At 41.2% G+C, this 22,251-nt stretch overlaps 1 protein-coding gene across 2 annotated transcripts in view; it reads right to left on the reverse strand.

Moving 5' to 3' along the window:
- The window catches only part of PPP2R2B (protein phosphatase 2 regulatory subunit Bbeta), a 450,120-nt gene that overhangs the window by 421,201 nt on the left and 6,668 nt on the right, over window positions 1-22,251 (reverse strand). The window lies entirely within an intron of this gene.

Raw genomic sequence — 22,251 nt, forward strand, 5'->3', positions numbered from 1 at the left:
AGAGAAATCCAGCAGGATAGGGGAGCACTGAGGATAAGTGACCATCTCTTCTTCAGCTGGAAGATCAGATGAAACAAAGGCAGCACAGTGTTCCACCCTGGAGAGGGATGGCTGTTAAAAGAGCCACCCGTAATGCCATGGGTCTCAAGAATATTAAAGTACAGTGCAATGAAATGGGTCTCTGTCCTTGCTTCGTCTAGATTTAGCTCTATGGTTTTTTAATACGAAAGCGCAAACAATAGGACCATTTATCATTTAGGTGAAGCCCAAAGCTGGGGTGAGTAGCTGGTGACAGAGGGCTAACACAGACAGATTCTGTGCTCCACGAAAGGCTTTTTTTTTTTTTTTCCCCTGCCAGCCGTCACACCAAGGCGGTAACCTGGTTCTGAGTTATTTGCTGTGAGAATTTAAAGCCACAACACAAGAACGGAGGCTAAGCCCAAGGAAACTGACCCTTCACCGACTGGTGTGCCCTGATGGCATGGAAAAAGTAAGTCGATCTAAGAATTACATGACTTTACCAAAACATTCAGATTTCACAAGAGGAAGAGAGGGAATGAGAATACCCCTCATTGAAGACGGTTTGAACCACCACATAAATTTGGATGGGGGAACTGGTTTGGTTTTGACCCATCAAATAATAATGATTTTGGAAACCTTATTACCAGAAGGCAAGCACAAGGTATCGGTTTGGGATTGATAAGTTCTGCCAAAGACACCATTGTCTATGCTAGAGAAAAGGTGACTGTCCTTTGTGCTGCATTCGGAGACACAAGGAAATGATGTAATGGTCTATAAAAGAAAACCAATATTGCCCTGAGAGGGATTTTTAAAAATAAGATTTAACACCAAATTTTAAAATTTGATTTAATGTAAAAATATAAAATGTCTTGCTCTAATTGCATTAAAAAGGATTAAATACCTAGGAATCAATTTAACTAAGAAGGTGAGTGAGACACCTGCACTCTGAATATTTTAAGACACTTGTAAAAGAAATTAAAGACAACACAAACAAATGGGAAGACATATTGTGATCATGAATTGTAAGACCTAATATAGTTAAAATGTCCATATTACCCAAAGCCATCTACGGATTTAATGCAATCCCTATCAAAATACCAATAGTGTTTTCCACAGAACTAGAACAAATAATCCTAAAATCGATTAAAAAAAAAAAACACACAAAAGAACTCAAATAGCCAAAGCAGTCTTCTTTTTTTTTTCTTTTTTTTTTAGCCAAAGCAGTCTTGAGAAAAAAACAAAGCTAGAGGTATCATAATTTCAGATTTCAGGATATACTACAAAGCTATAGTAGCCAAAACAGTATGGTAACAGCACAAAAAGAGACCAATAGATCAATGGAATAGAATAGACAGCCCAGGAACAAACCCATACAGATGGCCAACAGACACACGGAGAGATAGATACTCGATATCATTAATCAGCAGAGATATGCAAGTCAAAAAACACAGTGAGATACTACTGCATATCTGTTCCAATGGCTGGTACCAAAAAGACAAGAAACAACAAGCATCTGTGGGATGTGGAGAAAAAGGAACCCTTGTGCACTGTTGATGGGAATGTAAAATAGTGCAATCATTGCAGAAAATGCAGAAGTTCTTCAAATAAATAAAAATAGAAATGCCTTATGATTCAGTAATTCCACTACTGGGTGTTTACCTAATGAAAACAAAAACACTATTTCAAAATAATATATGCATCTCAGTTTACTGCAGCATTATTTACAATAACCAAGATACGGAAGCAACCCAAATGCCCATCAATTGATGAATGGATAAATAAGATGTGGAAGATATATATGAAATGGAATATTACTTGGCCATGAAAAAGAATAAAATCTTGTCACGTGCAACAATATGGGTGGACCTAGAAGGTATAATGCTAAGTGGAACAAGTCATAAAGAAGAACAAATATCATATGATTTCACTCATTTGTGGAATCTAAAGAACAACCTAACAAATCAAAACAAACAGACTCTTAAATACAGAGAGCAAACTGATGGACACCAGAGAAGTGGGTGGGGAGATGGGGGAAGTAGTTTTGGCGGGTGAAGAGGTACAAATTTCTAGTTATAAAGTAAATAAGTCACAGCGATAAAAAGAACAGCAGAGGAAATATAGTCAGTAATATTGTAATAATATTATATGATGACAGATGGTGACTACATTTACCATGGTGAGCACTAAGTAATGTATAGAATTGTTGAATCAGTATGTTGTATACCTGAAATTAATACAACATTGTATATTCATTTACTTCCTTTAAAAGAAATATGTGCCTTGAAATCTGGTAGAATATTTTTTTCATCCTTCATTGCTTCTCCTCTTTGCAAATATACTTAGCACTGGAGAAACATACTGGGCTTTCCAGGGAAGCAAAAGCTTGGAGCCATAAAGTAATTATGGTCTTTGTCCAGGCCATGATATATAAATAGACCCTTCCACCAATATGCTTTCTGACTTTTGGATCATCGTGACAGGATAACAAACTATTGGCAGAGACAGGATGTCCAGCCCTTCAAAGGTCATATAATGCATCACTTCCTTAGACCCAGGCACCTGGCAAGGCTGGGCCATCCCAAATAAGGTGCTGTTTAAACAATGCCTAAGTGGTCTGGTTTGGCTGTATGGGTCATCTTAGCCTTGTGACACAAGAGCATATCTGGAGCTGTCTTCCTGAGTGGTATTGTACCTGCGACCTGTATTCAGTGGAGTGGAAAGCGTGTGGGCTTTGGAGTCAATATGACCCAAACTTGAATCCCTATGTATTCCATTTACCAGTTGGGTAGATCTACACAAACTTTTATACCTGTGAGTCTTCGCTTTCTGTATCCATAAGATGGGACCAATGACAGGGTTTTCCTTGTGCCTTCTCAGGTTGAGTGAGACAATAAGCACATGAAGTACCCATTGCCCTGTGGCCACGTGATCAACGGTTACTACTGATGCCATGTTTACAGTTGCTGTGCACCTGCTCTGACCTTCTGTGGCCAGACAGGAACTTGAGAGCAAGGACAGAACAGGTGTGATGAGGAGAGTGGTGCCACAACTAGACAGCCAGGGTTGAAGCATGTCTTTGAAACTGACTTACCTGTCATCTAAGCCTCGTTATGTAGCTAATAGGGATAATAACAGAAATAATCTCACATGATGTAAAGGCCAAAGAGGACGACTGGTATGAAGGGTTTAGTACAGTATTTAGCAAAATATAAGTGCTTCCTAAGTTTACTTGCTATGTCTGCAGCAGTAACATCAGCCCTGAGTCACAGTATCTCATTGCATTTACCTACCCATCTTGTCTACACAATGAGACTGGTAACTTCCTAAGGGAACTCTCAATGTCTAATTCATCTTTGTACCCCAGGCACCTGGCACAGAGTACTCAATAACTATTAGTTGAAGGAGTGAATGAATGGATGGATGGCTAGATGGGTAAATGAACACATACGGGAGAAAACTTCTGAAAGATGTTTGAGACTCCTTTGGGGAGGTCTTTCACAGCAGAAATGAATTTGAGCCCATTATAAAGCTGGAATATATTACTCAGGCAAAGCTGTTATGGAATTCATGAATTGACATGCTTCTGCTTGGCATAATTTAGTCTTAAATAAACAGTAGGCATTTAGTATATACCTTCTAAGTCAATAGCAGGCACTTAGTAAATACTTCCCAAGTGAGAAAACACTCATGGATTATGCTGCCCATAATTAAAGTGAAAAAACTAAGCAACTCCCCCCCCCCAAAAAAAAAAAAAAAAACCTGTCTCTTTCATTAGAAACAAAAGATCAGTGAGGCTGGCACCCAAGTTCCAAACTGGCTGCTCCAGTCCAGCCAGTACCTCTTGACCTCCATGGAAAGTGCCTTTCCCAATCCCACTTTAAAATGACTGATTCTGTGCCAGCCCTGTGCATCCCCCCTCCACGCAGATGTAGAATGGGCAGGAAGAGGGGGCAGAAAGAACTAATGTGGAATCTCTTCATTCAGATGATTCCTTTTGTATCTTTTTTTCCTCTTTGATTCTCTGAACTATTCCATTTTATAGATGGGAAAACAGGCTGAGAGCATATAATCATTATCAAAACCAGCCTCACTTAAGGAACTTACAGATTTCAGAGCCATCAATCCTATGAATTCAAACTCTCTCTCTCTCTTTTTTAAGATTTTATTTTTGAGATAAAGAGACAGACAGAGAGAGAGAGAACAGGGAAGGGGCAGAGAGCGAAGCAGACTCCCTGCTGAGCAGGGAACCCACTGCTGGACTCCATCTCAGTATCCGGGGATCATGACTGAAGGCACTTAATCAATTGACCCACCCAGACACCCTGATTCAGACTCCCTGAGGACAGACAAGGAATCTATATATTCCATATGACAAGTGATTCTTTTTTATTTTTTTAACATATAATGTATTATTTGTTTCAGGGGTACAGGTCTGTGAGTCATCAGTCTTACACAATTCAAAGCACTCACCATAGCACATACCCTCCCCAATATCCATCCTATCCCTACCCCTGACCACTCAGCAACCCTCAGTTTGTTTCCTGAGATTAAGAGTCTCTTATGCTTTGTGTCCCACCTGATCCCAACTTGTTTCATTTTTTCCCTCCCTACCCCACACGACTCCCAGCCATGCCTCTCAAATTCCTCATATCAGAGAGATCATATGATAATTGTCTTTCTCTGACTTATTTTGCTCAGCATAATACCCTCTAGTTCCATCCACTTCATTGCAAATAGTCCAAGTGATTCTTATTGAACTTTGAGAACCTCAGGAGTGAGGTATTTTGTTTCATGCTTTGGCTTGAAAGGTAAGGGTTATAGAAAGTTTTTCAAATGCTCTTGTTCCAAATCATGTGTCTCACTGCTTTGGTCCAACATTTTGTTGGCATTAGTGAGTGATGGAGTGATTTACTGACTCCTGCTCTAAAGGAGGGCATTTTCCAGAAAAAAAGAGAGAAGAAAAAAAAAAAAAGAAGGACTAATACACTATCACATTACAATATCACTGGGTTATGATGGAAGGAAGGGGTCTGAAAAGATTCTTTGGGATTACACAGCCTTCAAAAGTCCATGCCAGAGATCCAGTCTTGGGCATCAGGCTTTATTTACAAAAAGTGCCCGTTAAAAGGCAATTATCTTACTGGGAGCCACAGTGAATAAATAGTTGGCAGTAATTAACCCCATCAGCAGACTGAGAGTCTTATATAGCAAATATCATCACAGATAAGAGCAGGACGACCAAGAAAGGAAGGGTCTTTCTAAGGAGACAGGAGGCTCAAAGGCATTCGCAGAGATGCCTGGAGGGAGGGCCCAAGAGCATAGAGCGATCTCTGAAAGGGAAACCAGGAGCCCAGGAGGAAAGAAAGATAAAGGTGACCCATTTTAGGTGCCATGTGAGAAGGGCCTTGGAGTCTGGCAGAACAGAGCCTAGAGACAAGAAATTCCCCAGATGATTTCCACATGCCAGGTTGTGACATCCAGTTGCAGAAAAAAAGCAATTAACGGGGAGATTGTTGAGTGATGCACTATGGACTGGGGTGCTCCAAGTTTTTCTCCAGACCACCTCCTGGGAGATCAGAAGCATTCGCTTTGGTGTTGCAAAGCCCCAGCTGGAGCCCTGGCCTCAGGGCCTCCTAACAGCCCGCTGTGTGCTGCTTATGGTCCACCCCCACTGAAGCCCGCTTCTTCTGGGAAACTTACCCTGATTGTTCCCTTTTCACATGTCCTTACAACCTCCTCTGGGGGACATTTCATCATTACAGTTTTTCATTTTGCTCAGAAGGAAAGTAAATCCCAAGAAAACAGAAATTAGATTATTTAAGATGGGTCAGGATGAGCCTGGCCAGGTTTTCACTTTGAAGCCAAGACAAAGCAAATTCCTCTTCATTCTAAAGTCTAAAATAAAATGTCACATCTTCAGGGAGAGGCTACTTAATACCTCAGACTGGGCCAAATCCTCCTGCTAGAGGCTCTCAAATACCATCCTTTCCTTTCAAAGCACCCATTCATTACTGAACGTATTTATTGAGCATCTACTTATGTCTGGCACTGTACATGGTACTAAAGAATCAATAGTAAACAAGACAGATGAGATACCTGCCCTTTTCTTCAGGGGTAATTATCATTCCTAACATATAAGGTGGTGGTGAAGATTACATGAGCCAATTCATTAAAGTGTTCAGAATTCTATGGGGCATGAAGTACTGTTCCATGACTGTGATAATTGCTGTCAAGTATCTAATTCCTTAGGCAGGAAGGAGAATTTTGATTTTTCTCTGCTGAATCCTGAGCGTGAGGTTCACTGCCTGGTGCATAGTAGGAATTCAGTAAGTTTGTGTTGGATTGAATTGATCTGCACTGAAATAGGCAGAATTCTGACATAATTTTCATCCCCTCCCCCATAATCTCCAGTCAGTATGTGAATTTCACAGCTTGGTACATTCTGATTTGGAAGGAAGAGGAACCTCTTGGTTAGTTCCTTTATCCATTCATATAATCTTTTTAGCAGCTATTGAACAGTAGGCTTCTAGCAGCAGAGATAACCACAGTAAATAATACACTGAGGTTTAGCTCATTGAGTTTATACTCTAAACGAGGGAGAGGGACAGTAAACAGGTAAACATTATATCAACAAAATTATCTCAGATTGTAAAAAGGAATGATCCAGTAATTCATCCAAAGAAGACAAAAACACTAACTCAAAAAGATAAATGCATCTCCATATTTATGTGCAGCATTATGTACAGTAGCCAAGATATGGAAACAATTTATGTGTCAAGCTATGAATGAATGGGTAAACGAAATGTGTATATTTATACACAATGTAATATTATTCAGCCATAACAAAGGAGGAAATCTTGCCATCTGCAACATGAGTGGACCTTGAAGATATAATGCTAAGTGAAATAAGACAAAGAAAAATATGATAGGATCTCACTTATATATGGAATCTAAAACAAAAAAAGCAACCCCCTTTCCCCAACTCAGATACAGAGAACAGACTGGTGGTTGCCAGAGATGGGGTGGGTGATTTGTGGGCAACATGGGTGAAGGGGGTCCAAACGTACAAGCTTACCAATATAAAATAAATATGGGATAGAATGTACAGCACGGTGACTGCAGTTAGTACTATATTGTGTATTTTAAAGTTGCAAAGAGAGGAAATCTTAAAAGTTCTCATCATAAGAAAGAAAACACTTTAACTATGTATGGTGATGAACACTAACGACACTTACTGTGGTGATCGTTTCATAGTATATACAAACATGGAATCACTATACACTCTAAACTAATATAATGCCATATGTTAATTATACCTCCATTTTTTAGAAAGCAGAATGGAGAAAATAAAATGGGGGTTGTGGTAGAGAGTGACTGCTTGGCTTAGATGGTCAGAGAGGGCTTCTCTGAGGCAGTGACATTTCAGCGAAGGCCTGAAAGACAACTTGCCTGGCCAAGAAACGGTTTTGGCTCATTCTCTTACCCAACTCTGCGGCAGCCTGTACGTTTTCTTTCAGAGCAGTTTTGTCTTCTACTTCAATTAGTTAACAATCTAATTCTTTAAAACTAACGGTTTTTGTCTGAGATCAGCGGGAACACAGATTGTGCTGTGTTGCTCACCATGGCACCCCCGAACTTCCCTGAGAGGCCAGCAAAGACCTGATTCACACGGCTGATGGGGAGTCTGGACCAACGGCTCACACGGTTCTCTAGGCATGTGACTAAAGCAAGGAAGAGGTGTGGGCGGCTACAGATAAGCCTAAGGAGGATTTTGAAGACGAAGGACAGGCTCGACTGAAAGCAGATGCAAAAGGAAAAATAGAACCTAGCTGGTTACAGCAGAAGATTTTGGCTCTCAATGAAAAAAGACTCTACAGTGAAAAGCATAATAAAGCCAAGCACATTTTCCACCGAATTTTATATACTAATTCTCCCAGGAGCTACAAAAAGTAGACAGCTTCTCCTCATTTATGAAGAGATATCAGAGCAAGTAGGTAATATTTCTTCATTCGAAAGCATATGAATAGGACTTGATTTTCATAATGATAACAACAGTAATGACATCAACCATCCAATCCGAGTTCTTCTGGGGTCCTGGCTCTCTGTGAACCACACTGCCTAGGACATCTCATTTAATCCTCTTGAAAAACTTATAATAAAGTCAATGTTATTATTTTATTTGCTTATACATGAGGAAATTTGCACAGAGACGTTAAATAACTTGCCAAGTGTGAGCCAATGGAGGGACTAAGTTTCCTGTGCAGACTTCTCGCTCCTACCCCACCCTGTCTGGATGCTGGGCTGTTTCCCGTGCTGCACGATCTTGACATTCTCTTCCCTGGTAGTCTGGTAGAGAACAGAGCACCCAGAAGGGAACTCAACTTCTGTGTCTACTGATAAGGAATTGGTGGGTATTTGATCAGGCTGGTCAAATTTACTTCTACCCTATTTGAAAGAAAGGATCTGCTAATGACTAGTGTCATTATGTGAGGGAACTATAATCAAATCCACACACCTACCCATCAATGCCTCCAGAGAGTCAAGATGAATTTAAGGGTGACTTTTTCCAAGATACCATGGGGGTGGAGGAATATGTAAGGCAGAGAGTGTAAAGGTGAGTGGGGAGGTAAGACATCAATGAAAAATATGAATATATTACCAATTACAGAAGGGCCCTAAGAGCATTAACGGATAAAGTGCAGACTAGGAAAATCTCACATGTCATTGGGACATTGGGGTGGATTCCACAAAGACTTCCTGGAGGTGGCAGCATCTGAGATCGGCTTTGAAGGACAGGGAGAATTTGAATCTGTGGACATGTGAGTGAAAAGAACATGCTGGTAGGAATTAAAAATTAGAGTTTGGCAGTAAGGAACCTCAAGAAATATTTGGGGAATAATGCATACTTCTGTTTATTGGTCTATATAATACCATGAAAGATGGTTTTTAATGCTACTTTATGAACATGAAAATAATTACATTTCCTTAAAATTTCACTACATCACTATTCACAACTCAAATTTACCCTAATTATTCTAAACTAATGGCATTATGACACATTTTATTTTATTTTAAAGAATTTATTTATTTGACAGAGAGATCACAAGTAGGCAGAGAGGCAGGCAGAGAGAGGGGGGAGCAGCCTCCCTGCTGAGCAGAGAGCCCCATGTGGGGCTCAATCCCAGCACCCTGAGATCATGACCTGAGCTGAATGTAGAGGCTTAACCCACTGAGCCACCCAGGCACCCCACATTTTAAACCTATAAAGCAGATTCCAACTTCGCCATTTGGGCCAGACACTAATTAGCTCTCATTTGGAAATAGGAGACTTCAACCTCCCTTATCTGAGCCAGACAAAGAACTGCTCAATTATTCAGTCTATACAGTGTCTCAAAGCCTTTGGAAGAAGAACCCATTCCAAAGACAATCCAGAATGTGCTTCCATTTCCTCAAAAGGATTTGCTTTGTCTGCTTCTCTCCTGCACATCTCTGGGTGGTAATTAAACCATGAACAAATGAAAACAACTCAATATGCTAGGATATTAATAAGGCATTTTTTAAGGCTATCTCTTTGAGCCTTCATGCCTGGGAGTAGGCAGCAGCATTTGCTTCTGGACAGATGAGAACATTAGAGGATTTTGAGGTAACTCAGCACATGAATCCAGGTGGCAAGACCTTAGCTTTCTGACCCTTAGGCCACCCTTTGTATAGAAAAGAAAAGTTTTGTGGGGTGCCTGGGTGCTCAGTGGGTTAAAGCCTCTGCCTTCACCTCAAGTCATGAGGCGTCTTGGGACTGAGTCCCGCACCGGGCTCTCTGCTCAGCGAGGAGCCTGCTTCCCTCTCTCTCTTTCTGCCTCTCTGCCTACTTGTGATCTCTGTCAAATAAATAAATAAAATCTTAAAAAAAAAAAAAAAGAGGGGTGCCTGGGTGGCTCAGTGGGTTAATGCCTCTGCCTTCAGCTCAGGTCATAATCCCAGGGTCCTGGGATCAAGCCCCACATCGGGCTCTCTGCTCCTCGGGGAGCCTGCTTCCTCCTCTCTCCCTCTGCCTGCCTCTCTGCCTACTTGTGATCTCTGTCTGTCAAGCAAATAAATAAAATCTTTAAAAAAAAAAAAAAAAAGAAAGAAAGAAAAGGTTTGAGAGATCAGGTTTAATGCCTTCTGCAGAAAACACTTTAAACACAAGTTTTCCCTTGCTTCCAAGAGGCCATAATAGTAAATCTTTGAGAGGGGCAGGGGAGAAAATGGTCAACATGTTGTTCCGAGGTATGGAGAGAAGACTTGCTTGCTCAGCAAAGACACCCCCAAAGGACTGCCATCCTGTACATGCAGCATGCACAAGAGTTCTGTGTGTTCTGCAGAGCAATTTAGTTTTTGATTCAAATGTCAAGCCATTTGAGAGGCTACGTATTCACCCGTCTCTTGCATGGGGAGAGAGTTATACACTTTGCTTTCTATTTCAGTCTGTGAGTTTCGCTCTACAGCTGGGTTGAAGCACGTCAGCACTAGTGACGTACTGGCCTGGATAATTCTTTGCTGAGGGTGGGAGTGGGGCTCCAGGTGAGGAGCGGGTGCTGGGGGGGGTGCTCTCCTGGGCACTCTAGATGTTTAGCAACATCCCTGGCCCCAAGCCGCAACATGCCAGGACCACCTTCCACCTCGGTGGTGACGATCAAAAACGTCTCCAGATGTTGTTAAGTATCCCCTGGGCCCCTACACACACACACACACACACACACACACACACACGGAGAATTACAGACCAGGGCTGGAGCCATCGCCACGTGAATTGTAACTATAAACAAGGCAACTTGGTGCCAGCAAATAATCATTTGATGAACAGTCAGCAAACTATGTGCTTCTGCGATTCTTCGCGTCTTCGTTTCCTCCTCTCACTCTCTCACATGGCTGCTGTGTAAATCCCATGAAACAATATTTGTAAAAGGGCTTTTGAAAATTTGAAAATAGAATGTTGTTGCTATTTGGTTTACCTGGGTCTTTAGGCAACCACTGATGCTGGCATGTTGGAAAATGACAGCTCTATTTTGTAATAAATAAATTAATTAATTAATTTTTAATTTTTTTAGAATTCAATTTAATTACATATAGTATATTAATGGTTTCAAGGCTAGCATCTAGTGACTCATCAGTGCTTATTACTTCAAGTGCCCTCTTTAATGCCTATCACCCAGTTACCCCATCCCCCAACCCACTGCCCCTCCAACAACATTCAGTTTGTTTCCTGGAGTTAAGAGTCTCTTACTCTTTGCCTCCCTCTCTGTTTTCATCTTTTTTTATTTTCCCTTCCCTTACATCCATCTGTTTTGTTTCATAAGTTCCACATATGAGTGAAATCAAGTCTTTCTCTGACTGACTTATTTTGCTTAGCATAATACGCTCTAGTTCCATCCATGTCATTGCAAATGGCAAGATTTCATTTTTTTGGATGGTTGAGTAATATTCTATTCTATTGTATATAATTTAGATTTAAAGGAATCCCATGAATGCAGTCTATATACAAGGAGTTGAAGGCAACAGTTAGAAACATCACTCTTGCCACTAAAATGAACATTAGAGTCTCCTTTCTTCATGGCCATTGCTGATTGGAAACCTGGTGTTAATTTATGCATTTGTTCAATAGATACTTGTTAAGTACCACTGTGTGCCAGGCACTGTGCTGGGCACTAGTGATAGTTATACAAATTGTAGCTGTAATAGGCACATCAGACCTGTCCTGCCTTAGTGGAGGTTATAAGCTAGTGGAGAAAACATATAAGGAGTAAGGAAACTATAATGCATTGGGCAGGTGCTATGAAGGGTAACAGCCTGGACCTCCTAGAAGGGCCACCAGGAGATAGGGGAGCCGGGCTCTGAATGATCAGGAGGGGTTTGAAGGCAAAGAGAAGGTGAGCAGTGTTTCTGGCAAAGGGGAGAGCATGTGTCTGGTGCTGGTGGAGAGGAGCTATGGTGTGGAAGGAAATGCAAAAGCACGGAGTACATGCAGGCAAGCAGTGACACAGGCTGAGAGCACCCTAAAAACAAGGAAGCCCTTTGCAAGCTTTAGGGAGGCAAGCCACACATGTGTGCACTAAGAATACTACTGTGGCTCCAGTGTGACAAATAGAAAAGAGGTGGTCAAGACAAGAAGGAAAATGGGAGAAACCCAAAGAGACTGTTTCCACATCCAGAGAACAGAAGATGGCATCCAAAGGAGGATAATGACAATGTGGTTAGAGGGAGGTGAAGGAATTCGAGAGATCGTTGGAAATATTTAGGAGGAAGGATGGCATAGGGTTTATGGTAGATGAGCATGTGTATTGACGGAAGGCAGGGTCAAGGATGACTCTAAGTATTTGGGTAATACTCTAAGTATTCAGTGGGCTTTTGGAGAAAGTCACTGAAGTTGACTACAGCCATTGCTACTAATAACAAAAAAAGTGATAGAATATTTATGGGCTCCTGCTAAGTGCATGTGCCTAGGTATTAAAAAGCATTATCTCATATAAGTCTTGCAATATCCTTATTATATAGGATCTATTATTCTTAGTATATCAAGACTCAGGATAACCTCCTCAAGGGCACAAATCTGTTACTGACAAACCCAAGATTCAAATCCAACTTCTTGACTCCAGAGCCCACTCTGAACCACCACATATAACCATTATTAATTCACTGGAGTGTTTATCTCCTATGTTTAAATCAGAAGTTTTTCAGTTACTACTAACAAAACATTTGAAGGAATCTCCAAATCATTTAAACTCTTTGAATTTCAATTTCTGTAGCCAAAATCTATGTATTAGAATACCTCCTTTTCAATGTTGATATAAAGATTAAATTGGTCTCAATACTAATAATGAGAGAGCAAGCATTTACTGAATGCCGACTATATCCATGCCACGCTGTAAAATACTTCATGTGTGTTAGTTCATTTAATCTTCACAAAAGCCCTTGAAGTAGCTTCAACAATAATGTTACAAATGAGGCCACTGAGGCCCAGACAGAAGAAATGCCATACTCAGGGTGACACAGCTGGTGTGTAAACCTGGGTTAGCATTTCTGGAGCCTGTGCTCATCACCCCTGGGTTATGCTGCCTCTACTAAGAAGTGAGATCTTAGGAAGTCCCTGATGCCCCATGAGCCTAAGGCCTGGTGTACTATATATGCTCAGTGCTGGCTGCCATTTTTGTTCAATGTCAAGTTTATCAAATTTTTGGTAAGTGCCAGGAATTATGTTAGGCAAACAAGATAGATATGGCCCTTGTTCTAATGCCTTTCTTGGAATTTTGGAAAGCCATTTTCAGTCATGATTCCCCCCCCCCCACCCCACCCCGCCCTCCCAATTCAGCAAGGAGCATGCAGTTCAGTGTCTTCATGTAAGAAACAAGTGGCTGAGAAAGTGGAGTCCAGAAGATTCTATCTAATAGATATTTGGTCACCATAGGTCAGGGAGCACAGGGGGATGGTATTTTTTTTAATTAATTTCTTTCTTTTTTAGAGAGAGAGAGAGCATGGGGGAGAAGGGAAGAAGGAGAGGGACAAGCAGACTCCACACTGAACACAGAGCCCAACACGGGGGCTCGATTTCATGATCCTGAGATCATGACCTGAACCGAAATCAAGAGTCGCACACTCAACTGACTAAGCCAACCGGACACCTCAGGTTCATGGTATTTTTTAACTGGAGGAACTGTCTGAGAGCTAACCTAACCCTATAATGTCACACAGGAGCCTGAGTTGTAGAAGCAGGAAGTGGTTAGGTAGCAGAGGACACTTGTGGGTTTGGTTGCATCAGTCCTCTTTTCTGCAGCCCATTTCCTCTCTCTGTAAAATGGGGAGATGAAAAACGACCTTCCAGCTTCCTTCTAAGTCCACTATGCTATGAATCTACATGTTCAAATCACACAGCTACCTACTGGCTCATTAACAACATGCAGGCAAATGATATTTTTATTGAAAGTAATGAGGATTAATTAATTGTTCATGTTTGTGGATGATGTAGGGACAATTAACTACCTATGATTCTCTTTTAACTGGTTTGGCATTACGTTGATAGAACCTAAGCCTAGAATCTTCCACAGATGTTTACTGTTTTTTCCAGGGAGGAGGCTTGTTTTGGTTTGCAGCCATGGGTAAGTTATCCTTTCAGTAAACATGGGAGTCTGCTGGCCATTTTAAAACAAGTTTATCAAACTTATCAGATATGAAACATTAAAAATAAATAATTGTCTGGTGGCTGGAGTGACAGATTTTTAACATTTTCTTGGAATCTGCTTTCCTGTGCGTAATAGCTAACATTTACCTAGCATTTGCTCTGTGCCTTTTCCAGCCTTTACCCGGATTATTTGATTTGTTCTCAAAAAAACCTACAAAGGAGAAGCTATTATATTCCCCATTTGACAGAGGAGAAAAGTAAAGTTGAATGAAACTAAGGTTAGGTAACCTATTCAAAGTGACATAGGGAGTGGTGGCACCAGGACTCAAACCCAGTCTGTTCAGAGTTTATACTTTTTTTCTTAGTGGAGTTGACACACAATGTTACATTAGTTTCAGGTGTACAACTTAGTGATTTGACAAATGTACCCATCACGTTATGCTCACGCTTTTCACTGTAAGTTCCCTCGTTATGATGCCCTCAGCTTTCTATTACAAAAAGTAACACTTTCTGTGAAAAGAAATTCAAGTATTTAAAAAATAATACCTGGGGGTTTTGGTTGGTTTCAGGTTTTTTTGTTTTGTTTTTGTTTTTGTTTTTAATAAAGTTTATGAATTTTTTTTTTAGTTTTAGTTTCATGAATTAAGTTGCGATTAAGGAACATTACTTTTTTTTTTTTTTTTTTTTTTTTTTTTTTATAAACATATATTTTTTATATACATATATTTTTATCCCCAGGTCTGTGAATCACCAGGTTTACACACTTCACAGCACTCACCAAATCACATACCCTCCCCAATGTCCATAATCCCACCCCCTTCTCCCCAACCCCCTCCCCCCGGCAACCCTCAGTTTGTTTTGTGAGATTAAGAGTCACTTATGGTTTGTCTCCCTCCATGAAACAGGAACATTACTTTTAAGAGACAGCTTATCTTCAGCAAGCTGTAAGTGATGTATTAAAATCCATTTGCTCTCAGGTATGTCTGATGTGAAGCTGGACTTTACATGAATGTAAAATGCTGAGACATGTATGAATGGGAAGTTGTAGAAAATTGACACCAGTTTTCCTTGGGAAATAAGCACTTACTATCAATATTTGGAAGTCATTACTGCTTGGATATTGTTTGTACAGACCTGTCAGTGTGGAAACTGCCTAGTAGGTGTGATGGATGGTTTAGAGGAAGAAGCACACACTGAGAAATTACTTGTGCCAGAATTTGGAGAAAGGTTGCCTTACACTGTGATCAGGAGAAGCATTCCTGAAACAATAGTAATGACTCTTTAAAAAATGCCTGTTATAATTATGGAAATGCCACGCCTAGTAAAGAGTAACATTTTTTTTAAAAAGACCCCATGTTCCCTAAGCTACAGAGTGAGAGGGCACCACCAGTACTATGAGCTCCCAAATTTAAGGTATCTCAACAATGCCTTGAAAATTGATCTCTGGGCACTAAAACCAACATTTTATAAGTTTCTGGGATGGTTCTGAGCAAAGATGTATGCACCACAGTGAGACACAGACCATGGGCGGTTTTCTACTCTGAGAAGTAAGGTCTGAAGATTGGAAGCACTAGGTGGGAAGCATTAACCAAACAATTAAAAAAAAAAGTTTGAATTTAAAGTTGAGGTTGAATTTTCATAGTATCACTTTACAGAAGGTCGTGTTACTAAAGTTCTCCATTGAGGTGAAATGTTCTCGGCTTATGTGGACAGTCAAATGACCAGTCCTCCATTTTACTAGTACTGCTTCAAACATCAGTGTATGCCCATCCTTAAGATCCTCTAGTGGATTCCCATTGTCCCCAGAATAAAACTCCTATAATTTACCTAGGCTTGCAAGGCCTCACTGGAACCTGCCTCTGCTTCCCTCTAGAACCTCACCCTTCTCCCAGTCATCCTGGGATACCTTCTGGTCAGACCAAGATATCTTGTGCCTCAGGGCCTTTGCACCCACTGTTCCCTGGGTTTATTTTTTAATTTTTTAAAATTATGTTATGTTAGTCACCATATCAAACATCATTAGTTTTTGATGTAGTGCTCCATGATTCATTGCTTGCATATAACACTTGGTGCTCCATGCAATACATGCCCTCCTTAATACCCACCACCAGGCTCACCCATCCCCCCAGTCCCCTCTCCTCTAAAACCCTCAGTTTGTTTCCCAGAGTCCATAGTCTCTCATGGTTCATCTCCCCACCTCTGATTCCCTTTCATTTTTCCTTTCCTTCTCCTAATTTCCTCCATGCTATTCCTTATGTTCCACAAATAAGTGAAACCATGTGATAATCAACTTTTTCTGCGTAACTTATTTCATTTAGTATAATCCCTTCCAGTTCCATCCATGTTGATGCAAAAGTAGGGTAGTCATCATTTCTGAAGGCTGAGTAATATTCCGTTGTATATATGGACCACATTTTCTTTATCCATCTGTCTGTTTAAGGGCATCTCTGCTCTTTCCAGGGTTTGGCTATTGTGCACATTGCTGCTCTGAACACTGGGGTGCATGTACCCCTTCTTTCCACTACACCTGTATCTTTGGGGTAAATACCCAATAATGCAACTGCTGGGTCATAGGGTAGCTCCATTTTTAATTTCCCTGTGTTTAAATGCTATCCCAACAAGTCTTTTGAACCTGGCTTCTACTCATTATTTGGGTCTTAACTCAAACGCTGCCTCTTAGAAGAGCCTCCACAGAATGACTGTTTAGTGGAGCAACCTTACCTCCTCACATGGCCACTATCATGTTACCTCATTTTATATCCTTTATAACACCTGTCATCATCTGAGATTATCTTATGTCTTTGTCAGTTTGTTTACTAGTCCATCTCATTACTAGAATGCGAACTTCATAACACTGGAGATGTTGGCGAATTTGAGTTCTGCTGTGTTTCCAAAACCTGGTGCCCAATACATATTTACTGGATAAATGGTTGAATGAAATCCAATTTTCTCTTTTTTTTCTCAAGATTCATTTACTTATTTATTTATTTTAGAGAGCAGGAGGAGGGGCAGAGAGAGAGAGAGAGAAAGAATCTCAAGTAGACTCTCCACTGAGCTGGGAGCCTGACACAAGGCTCGATCTCACAATCCTGAGATCATAACCTGAGTCGAAACCAAGAGTCAGCCGCTCAACTGACTGAGCAACCCAGGTACCCCTGAAATTCATTTTTCAATTTTCTTACCGCTAACCATAGTATTATAAAGGTAGGTATACTCTTCTGAAAAAAAAAAAAAAAAAAGCACTACATAATAAATTAAAAATAACTATTCTAAAGAAAAAGGCTTGACACTTATTGGAAACCTTGAGCACAAGACCAAGAACCATCTAACAGTGTCCATGTGCTTAATTATTTAGTCTCAGTTTTTAAATTCCATTAACCAATAATGTGGGCACTAAGTAGAATGAAGCTGAGCCAGCTTATTAGTAATATAAAAAGAAAACAAAAGGCAAGTCATCTTTTCACATACCCAGGCCCCAGCGTCAAGGCAATCTAGGGAAGGTTGGCATTTGGGTTTGCCTGAATCAGATGTTTTACAAAGAAAAGCCAATGAACCTCCACTCTGCCCAGTGATAGCAAGAGAAGTGGCAAAACCACCTCTTGCTTCTTCCATGGAGGCTGCCATGTTGGGACCACCAGGAACTGCACCCCCTTCCCCGATACACCCAGATTCTATTGTGGTGTCCTCCACTCAGAGATGGCAGTCCTAGACTATGCTCAGATGCAAGCCTGATCTGTGAGGCCACTTAGCTGATCTCATTCTCTGTGGCAGTGTTGGTTTAGAAGGCATGTGACTCCCATTGAGGCCAAGAGGTATCTAGAGAAATTTTCTAGGGACATCTGGGGGGAAAGTCTTTGCTGTTTTGTTTTGTTGAAGCCAAACAACCTTTCATTAGATATTGCTGTGGCTATCTGAGTGTGACACCCACAATGGCAGCAGTTGTTTTGGGACAAAGCTGATGTTCCAAGGGCAGCCAGGCAGGAAGATGGCATGCATGCCCCATGCTATACTTTAGCCAGGGAACTAATTAGCTTAGGGGTTCCCTGCCTCAGGTCTTACATGAAAAATTGGATTACCACCATAACCACTGAACTGAAAGGCTCTTTGCTTTTGACCTTGGCCCTTAACCATTTGATACTGACCTGCTGTTAGAAAGAACATGGTATAACCAGGGATTCTGTCCCATTTAGGCAGAAGAGCAGGCCCTTCCAGTGGTCTGGAAGGCCCCTGCTTGGGTTCACCTGCCGTCCCCTCTGCTCCCATCTCTCACAGCTTCCTCCTATGCTCACTCAACTTCAGCCACTGCTAGCTTCATATCTAGTCCTTGAACTTACCAGAGAAGCTCTTGCCTCAGGGCATTTGCACTGGCTGTTACCTCTACCTGAAACTCTCCACCCCCGATATCCAGGACTTGATCTGTATTTTTCACATCATTGGTCAAATGTTATTTTTTGCACCAAGGCTTGATCCTCCTATTTAAAAGAGAAAACCCACACCCCTCCACCCCTACTGATTTATTTTCCTCTACTGCACTTACATCCTTATATTTTATATTCTACTTATTAATCTATTGTTTACCTCCTATGCTATTGAATTTCCAGGGCCTCGAATACCTAGGACACAGTAGGCAAATATCTATTCGTGAGTATTTGCGGAAGTAAGGAAGGGAAAATAATTCTTTTACCCTTCTGGGTATTTTGAAATGAATTTTCTGTTGCCGCCAAAATAATCTTGAGTGATGGATTTCCATTGCAGTGCCTTGTAACCAGTGCCCAGCATTTTGAAGACAGTCAACCATGTTTTAAATTCAGAGTCAGTCCTTCTAGAACAGAGTACCCCTCACCCAAAGCCATCAATCCATATTGTGTAGTGAAAGATGAGAAGTAGAAAAATCGCCTATGATTCAAAAGTTCGCTTTCTGGTCTCCATGAGACCTTGGGCAATTTAAAATTTATCTCTATCTGCCTTAATCTCCTCATCTCTCTGAGGAATATCCTATCCACTATCTGTAATATCTATACTATCTCTTTTATCTCTGTAATGTGGGATTTTTAAGACCTACTCTAGTTATCTCCCCTGGGGGTTATAAGAAAGAAATGACCCATATGTGTTAAAAGCAGGAAAGTGCTGTGTATATTTGTACAGTATTGTTTTGAATGAGCTCTTTTATTCTCTGGAAAGCATTCATTATTGTTGTGTTAATAGTAATACTGATTTTTTTCATTTGGTGACATTTATTACTTACCAAAGGCTATATTCATTCAATAAGTATTCACTGAGTCCCTACGCGATACCAGGCTACTTTCCCAGGAGCGTTCAAACACCAACTGAGGTCAGACAGGTGTATTACCGGGGAAAGTGGTTAAAATTTCGGAGCCTCAATTATCTCCACTGTAAAATGAGGGTAAGTTGCCTGGGCATTGTTGTGACATTGTTGAAATGGGATAATATACTGAAAGTTATTATTATAAAATTTGGCTTAGTGAAGTCTGATTAAATAGAATTATCTTTTTTATTACTTTACCATGGCCAGGCCTTATATAGTATTTTCAAAGATCTTATTAACAAAGCCTCTCAACATCATCCCAAGATAGCCCAGAAAAGATGAGTAATTAGTCCAAAGGACTAGATGAGCCCTACCTAAACTAGGGTCTGTATGCCTAAAAGAGCCTGACTAATTCCTATTCCTTCTTTAGGTCTCAGATTGGCTGCCAGCTACTCCAGTGAGCTTTCCTTCTCTTTCCTCTACCCCACTGTGGGTTGGGTTGTGTGACCTCACTCTTTTTCTAGCACTTTCCGTACTCACACTGGATTGTCATTGACAACTACTTGTTGAGATCTCTCCAGGAGAGTATAAACTGCTTAAAGGGGGGGTGGGGAGAACAACAGTGTAACAGTGTCTTGTTCACTCAGCCACACATAGTAGTAGGTACTCTATAAATATTTGTTTTTTAAATACATTTCATGTGGTTGGCATTCGGGCATGGGTGAAATAAACAGCCATAAAACCTTTTCACATTTTTGGCCTGGAGCACGTTTCATTACCTAATGCTTACAAAGAGAGCAGGATGTTTGACTTTTGTCCTGAGCAGAGTGCCTCCCCTCCCCTACAGAGCCTCGCAAGCTTCCTGGGAGCCCACTAGGCAACCCAGGCTGCCTTCAGAGAACCACAAGACTGTAGTTCTCTGCACCAAGATGGCTTCCATCACAGCTGAGAAAAGTGCTTTCATCTTGTGGTAACTTGTTCATAATCAGACCAGTTTTGCTTCAATGGATTGGAGCCCTGCCCAAAATAAAGTTACTTAGGAAATCCCCTTGTGGGCTATAGATGCATAGAGGAGATCCAAGCTTCCTTCTGACACATAGATTTTTACTTCCTTCAGTGAAGGTTTTTACTCCCTTCAGTGCCTGGGGCAGACCTAGGGTATGCAGTAACCTTGTATTTGCTGGCATTCTGGTTTAAGAGCACTCCAAACATGCTCAGATGTCTCTCTCTCTCTCTCTCTCCCTTCTGATATAAGCAAAAAAGGACTAGAATTTCTCAGTGGATCTCTTGGATCAACCCATGTTAGAATTATTGGGGATGCCTGTGAGTTTTTTTTATTCCATCCCAGCTGCTGGGAATCAGAATCTCTAGGGGTAGGACCTAGAAATATGCTTTTTAGCACCCTCCCAGATTATCTGCATGCACAATGAGGTTTGAAAATCATTCAGTCACCTAAGGTCACTAGCTGGGTAGCTGAACCCAGTTTCAGATTAGTGCCTGATGAATAGTCTTATGTTGGTGGCCTGGCCTGGTCGATCCAGAAAGCTTCGGTCCAAACCAACAACCCTTCCTCCTGAAACTAGAGTTCTTACCACAGCCTTCACTACACCCTGTCTCCAGGAGCAGGAGAAGCAAGCAAGCAAGGCTCCATTTTCTACCTCTTAGGCTCAGATCTGTGGCGTAATATTCTAATCACTCTATGCCTTATAGGTTGCACAGACAGTTAAGAAAGGTTATTTGTCAGTCACTGACTTCTCTCTATAAAATGAGAAGGTCACAGTCTTTACACTGCTTTGAGACAACCCAATCAGAGTTATTTATTTATTTACTTAAAATAGCAGAAACTCACAATCCCTGAAGGGAAACTGAAAGATTCCCCAGATCCCTGCATTTCTCAGGGCAAAGAGCAGACGCTCCCTGCAAACGTGTTAAGTGGAGGACTTCCCTTTGCAAGGAAGCCACCCACTAGCATCAGCTTTTTGTTGAGGGTCTATGGCACATGCCTCATGGGAGCAGCCAGATTGGTATTTTTCTCTCATTAGAAAATGGAATCGATAGAATGCCTCATCCATTTCCCTATGTGAGCCCCATCTTTTTGGAGGGAGGGGAAGGAGAGAAGGTTATGCCTGTGGAGCATATCAGAATGGGTATCATGGTTATCATGGTTATCGCCCAACAGTAAGGGGGAATGACCCATATGGACAGATACTGCAGAACTGCAGGTTGAGGAACAAACAAAGTACCCTAGAATCATAGCATCAGGAGAAAGACGGCCACAGAAATCCCATCAGATAATTCTGATCTCTTCCCCACAGAATCATGTGCCAAATCTGAAGACACCATCTCAAGTCCAGAGTAAGCAGTTTCCACCCCCGAAAGTGCCCCTGTGACAACACCGGGGAGAATGCCTCATGATGAAATCGGATGTGTAATGTACATGCTGTACAAATCGGATACAAGAACGACACATGCTGAACCCCTCAATGTGTAAGTGTCTTACAAGGACTTCACTAAGTGAACGGGCTTAGAAGTCACCCTAACCCTAGCAAAACAGGGGAAGCTTTAGACCACTGACGATTGTGGGATGCATGATGTATGTGAGGCCATTCAGGACAGTGGGTCCAAAGACCACAGATCTGCTGATGCCTCCCTCATTTCAGTCTTGCCTCCAACCCCATTCTCTCTCTGAAGAGCCACACTCATGGATACAACTTTCTTCTTGGCATCTACCCCCTGAGTGTCTTACAAACATTTCATGCTAAATATGTGCAAAATGAAGCTCATAATTTTTCTCCCTCGGGGAGGTCAGGAC

The sequence above is a fragment of the Mustela lutreola genome, chromosome 5, assembly GCF_030435805.1.
Source record: "Mustela lutreola isolate mMusLut2 chromosome 5, mMusLut2.pri, whole genome shotgun sequence".
NCBI classification, from domain to species: Eukaryota; Metazoa; Chordata; class Mammalia; order Carnivora; family Mustelidae; genus Mustela; species Mustela lutreola.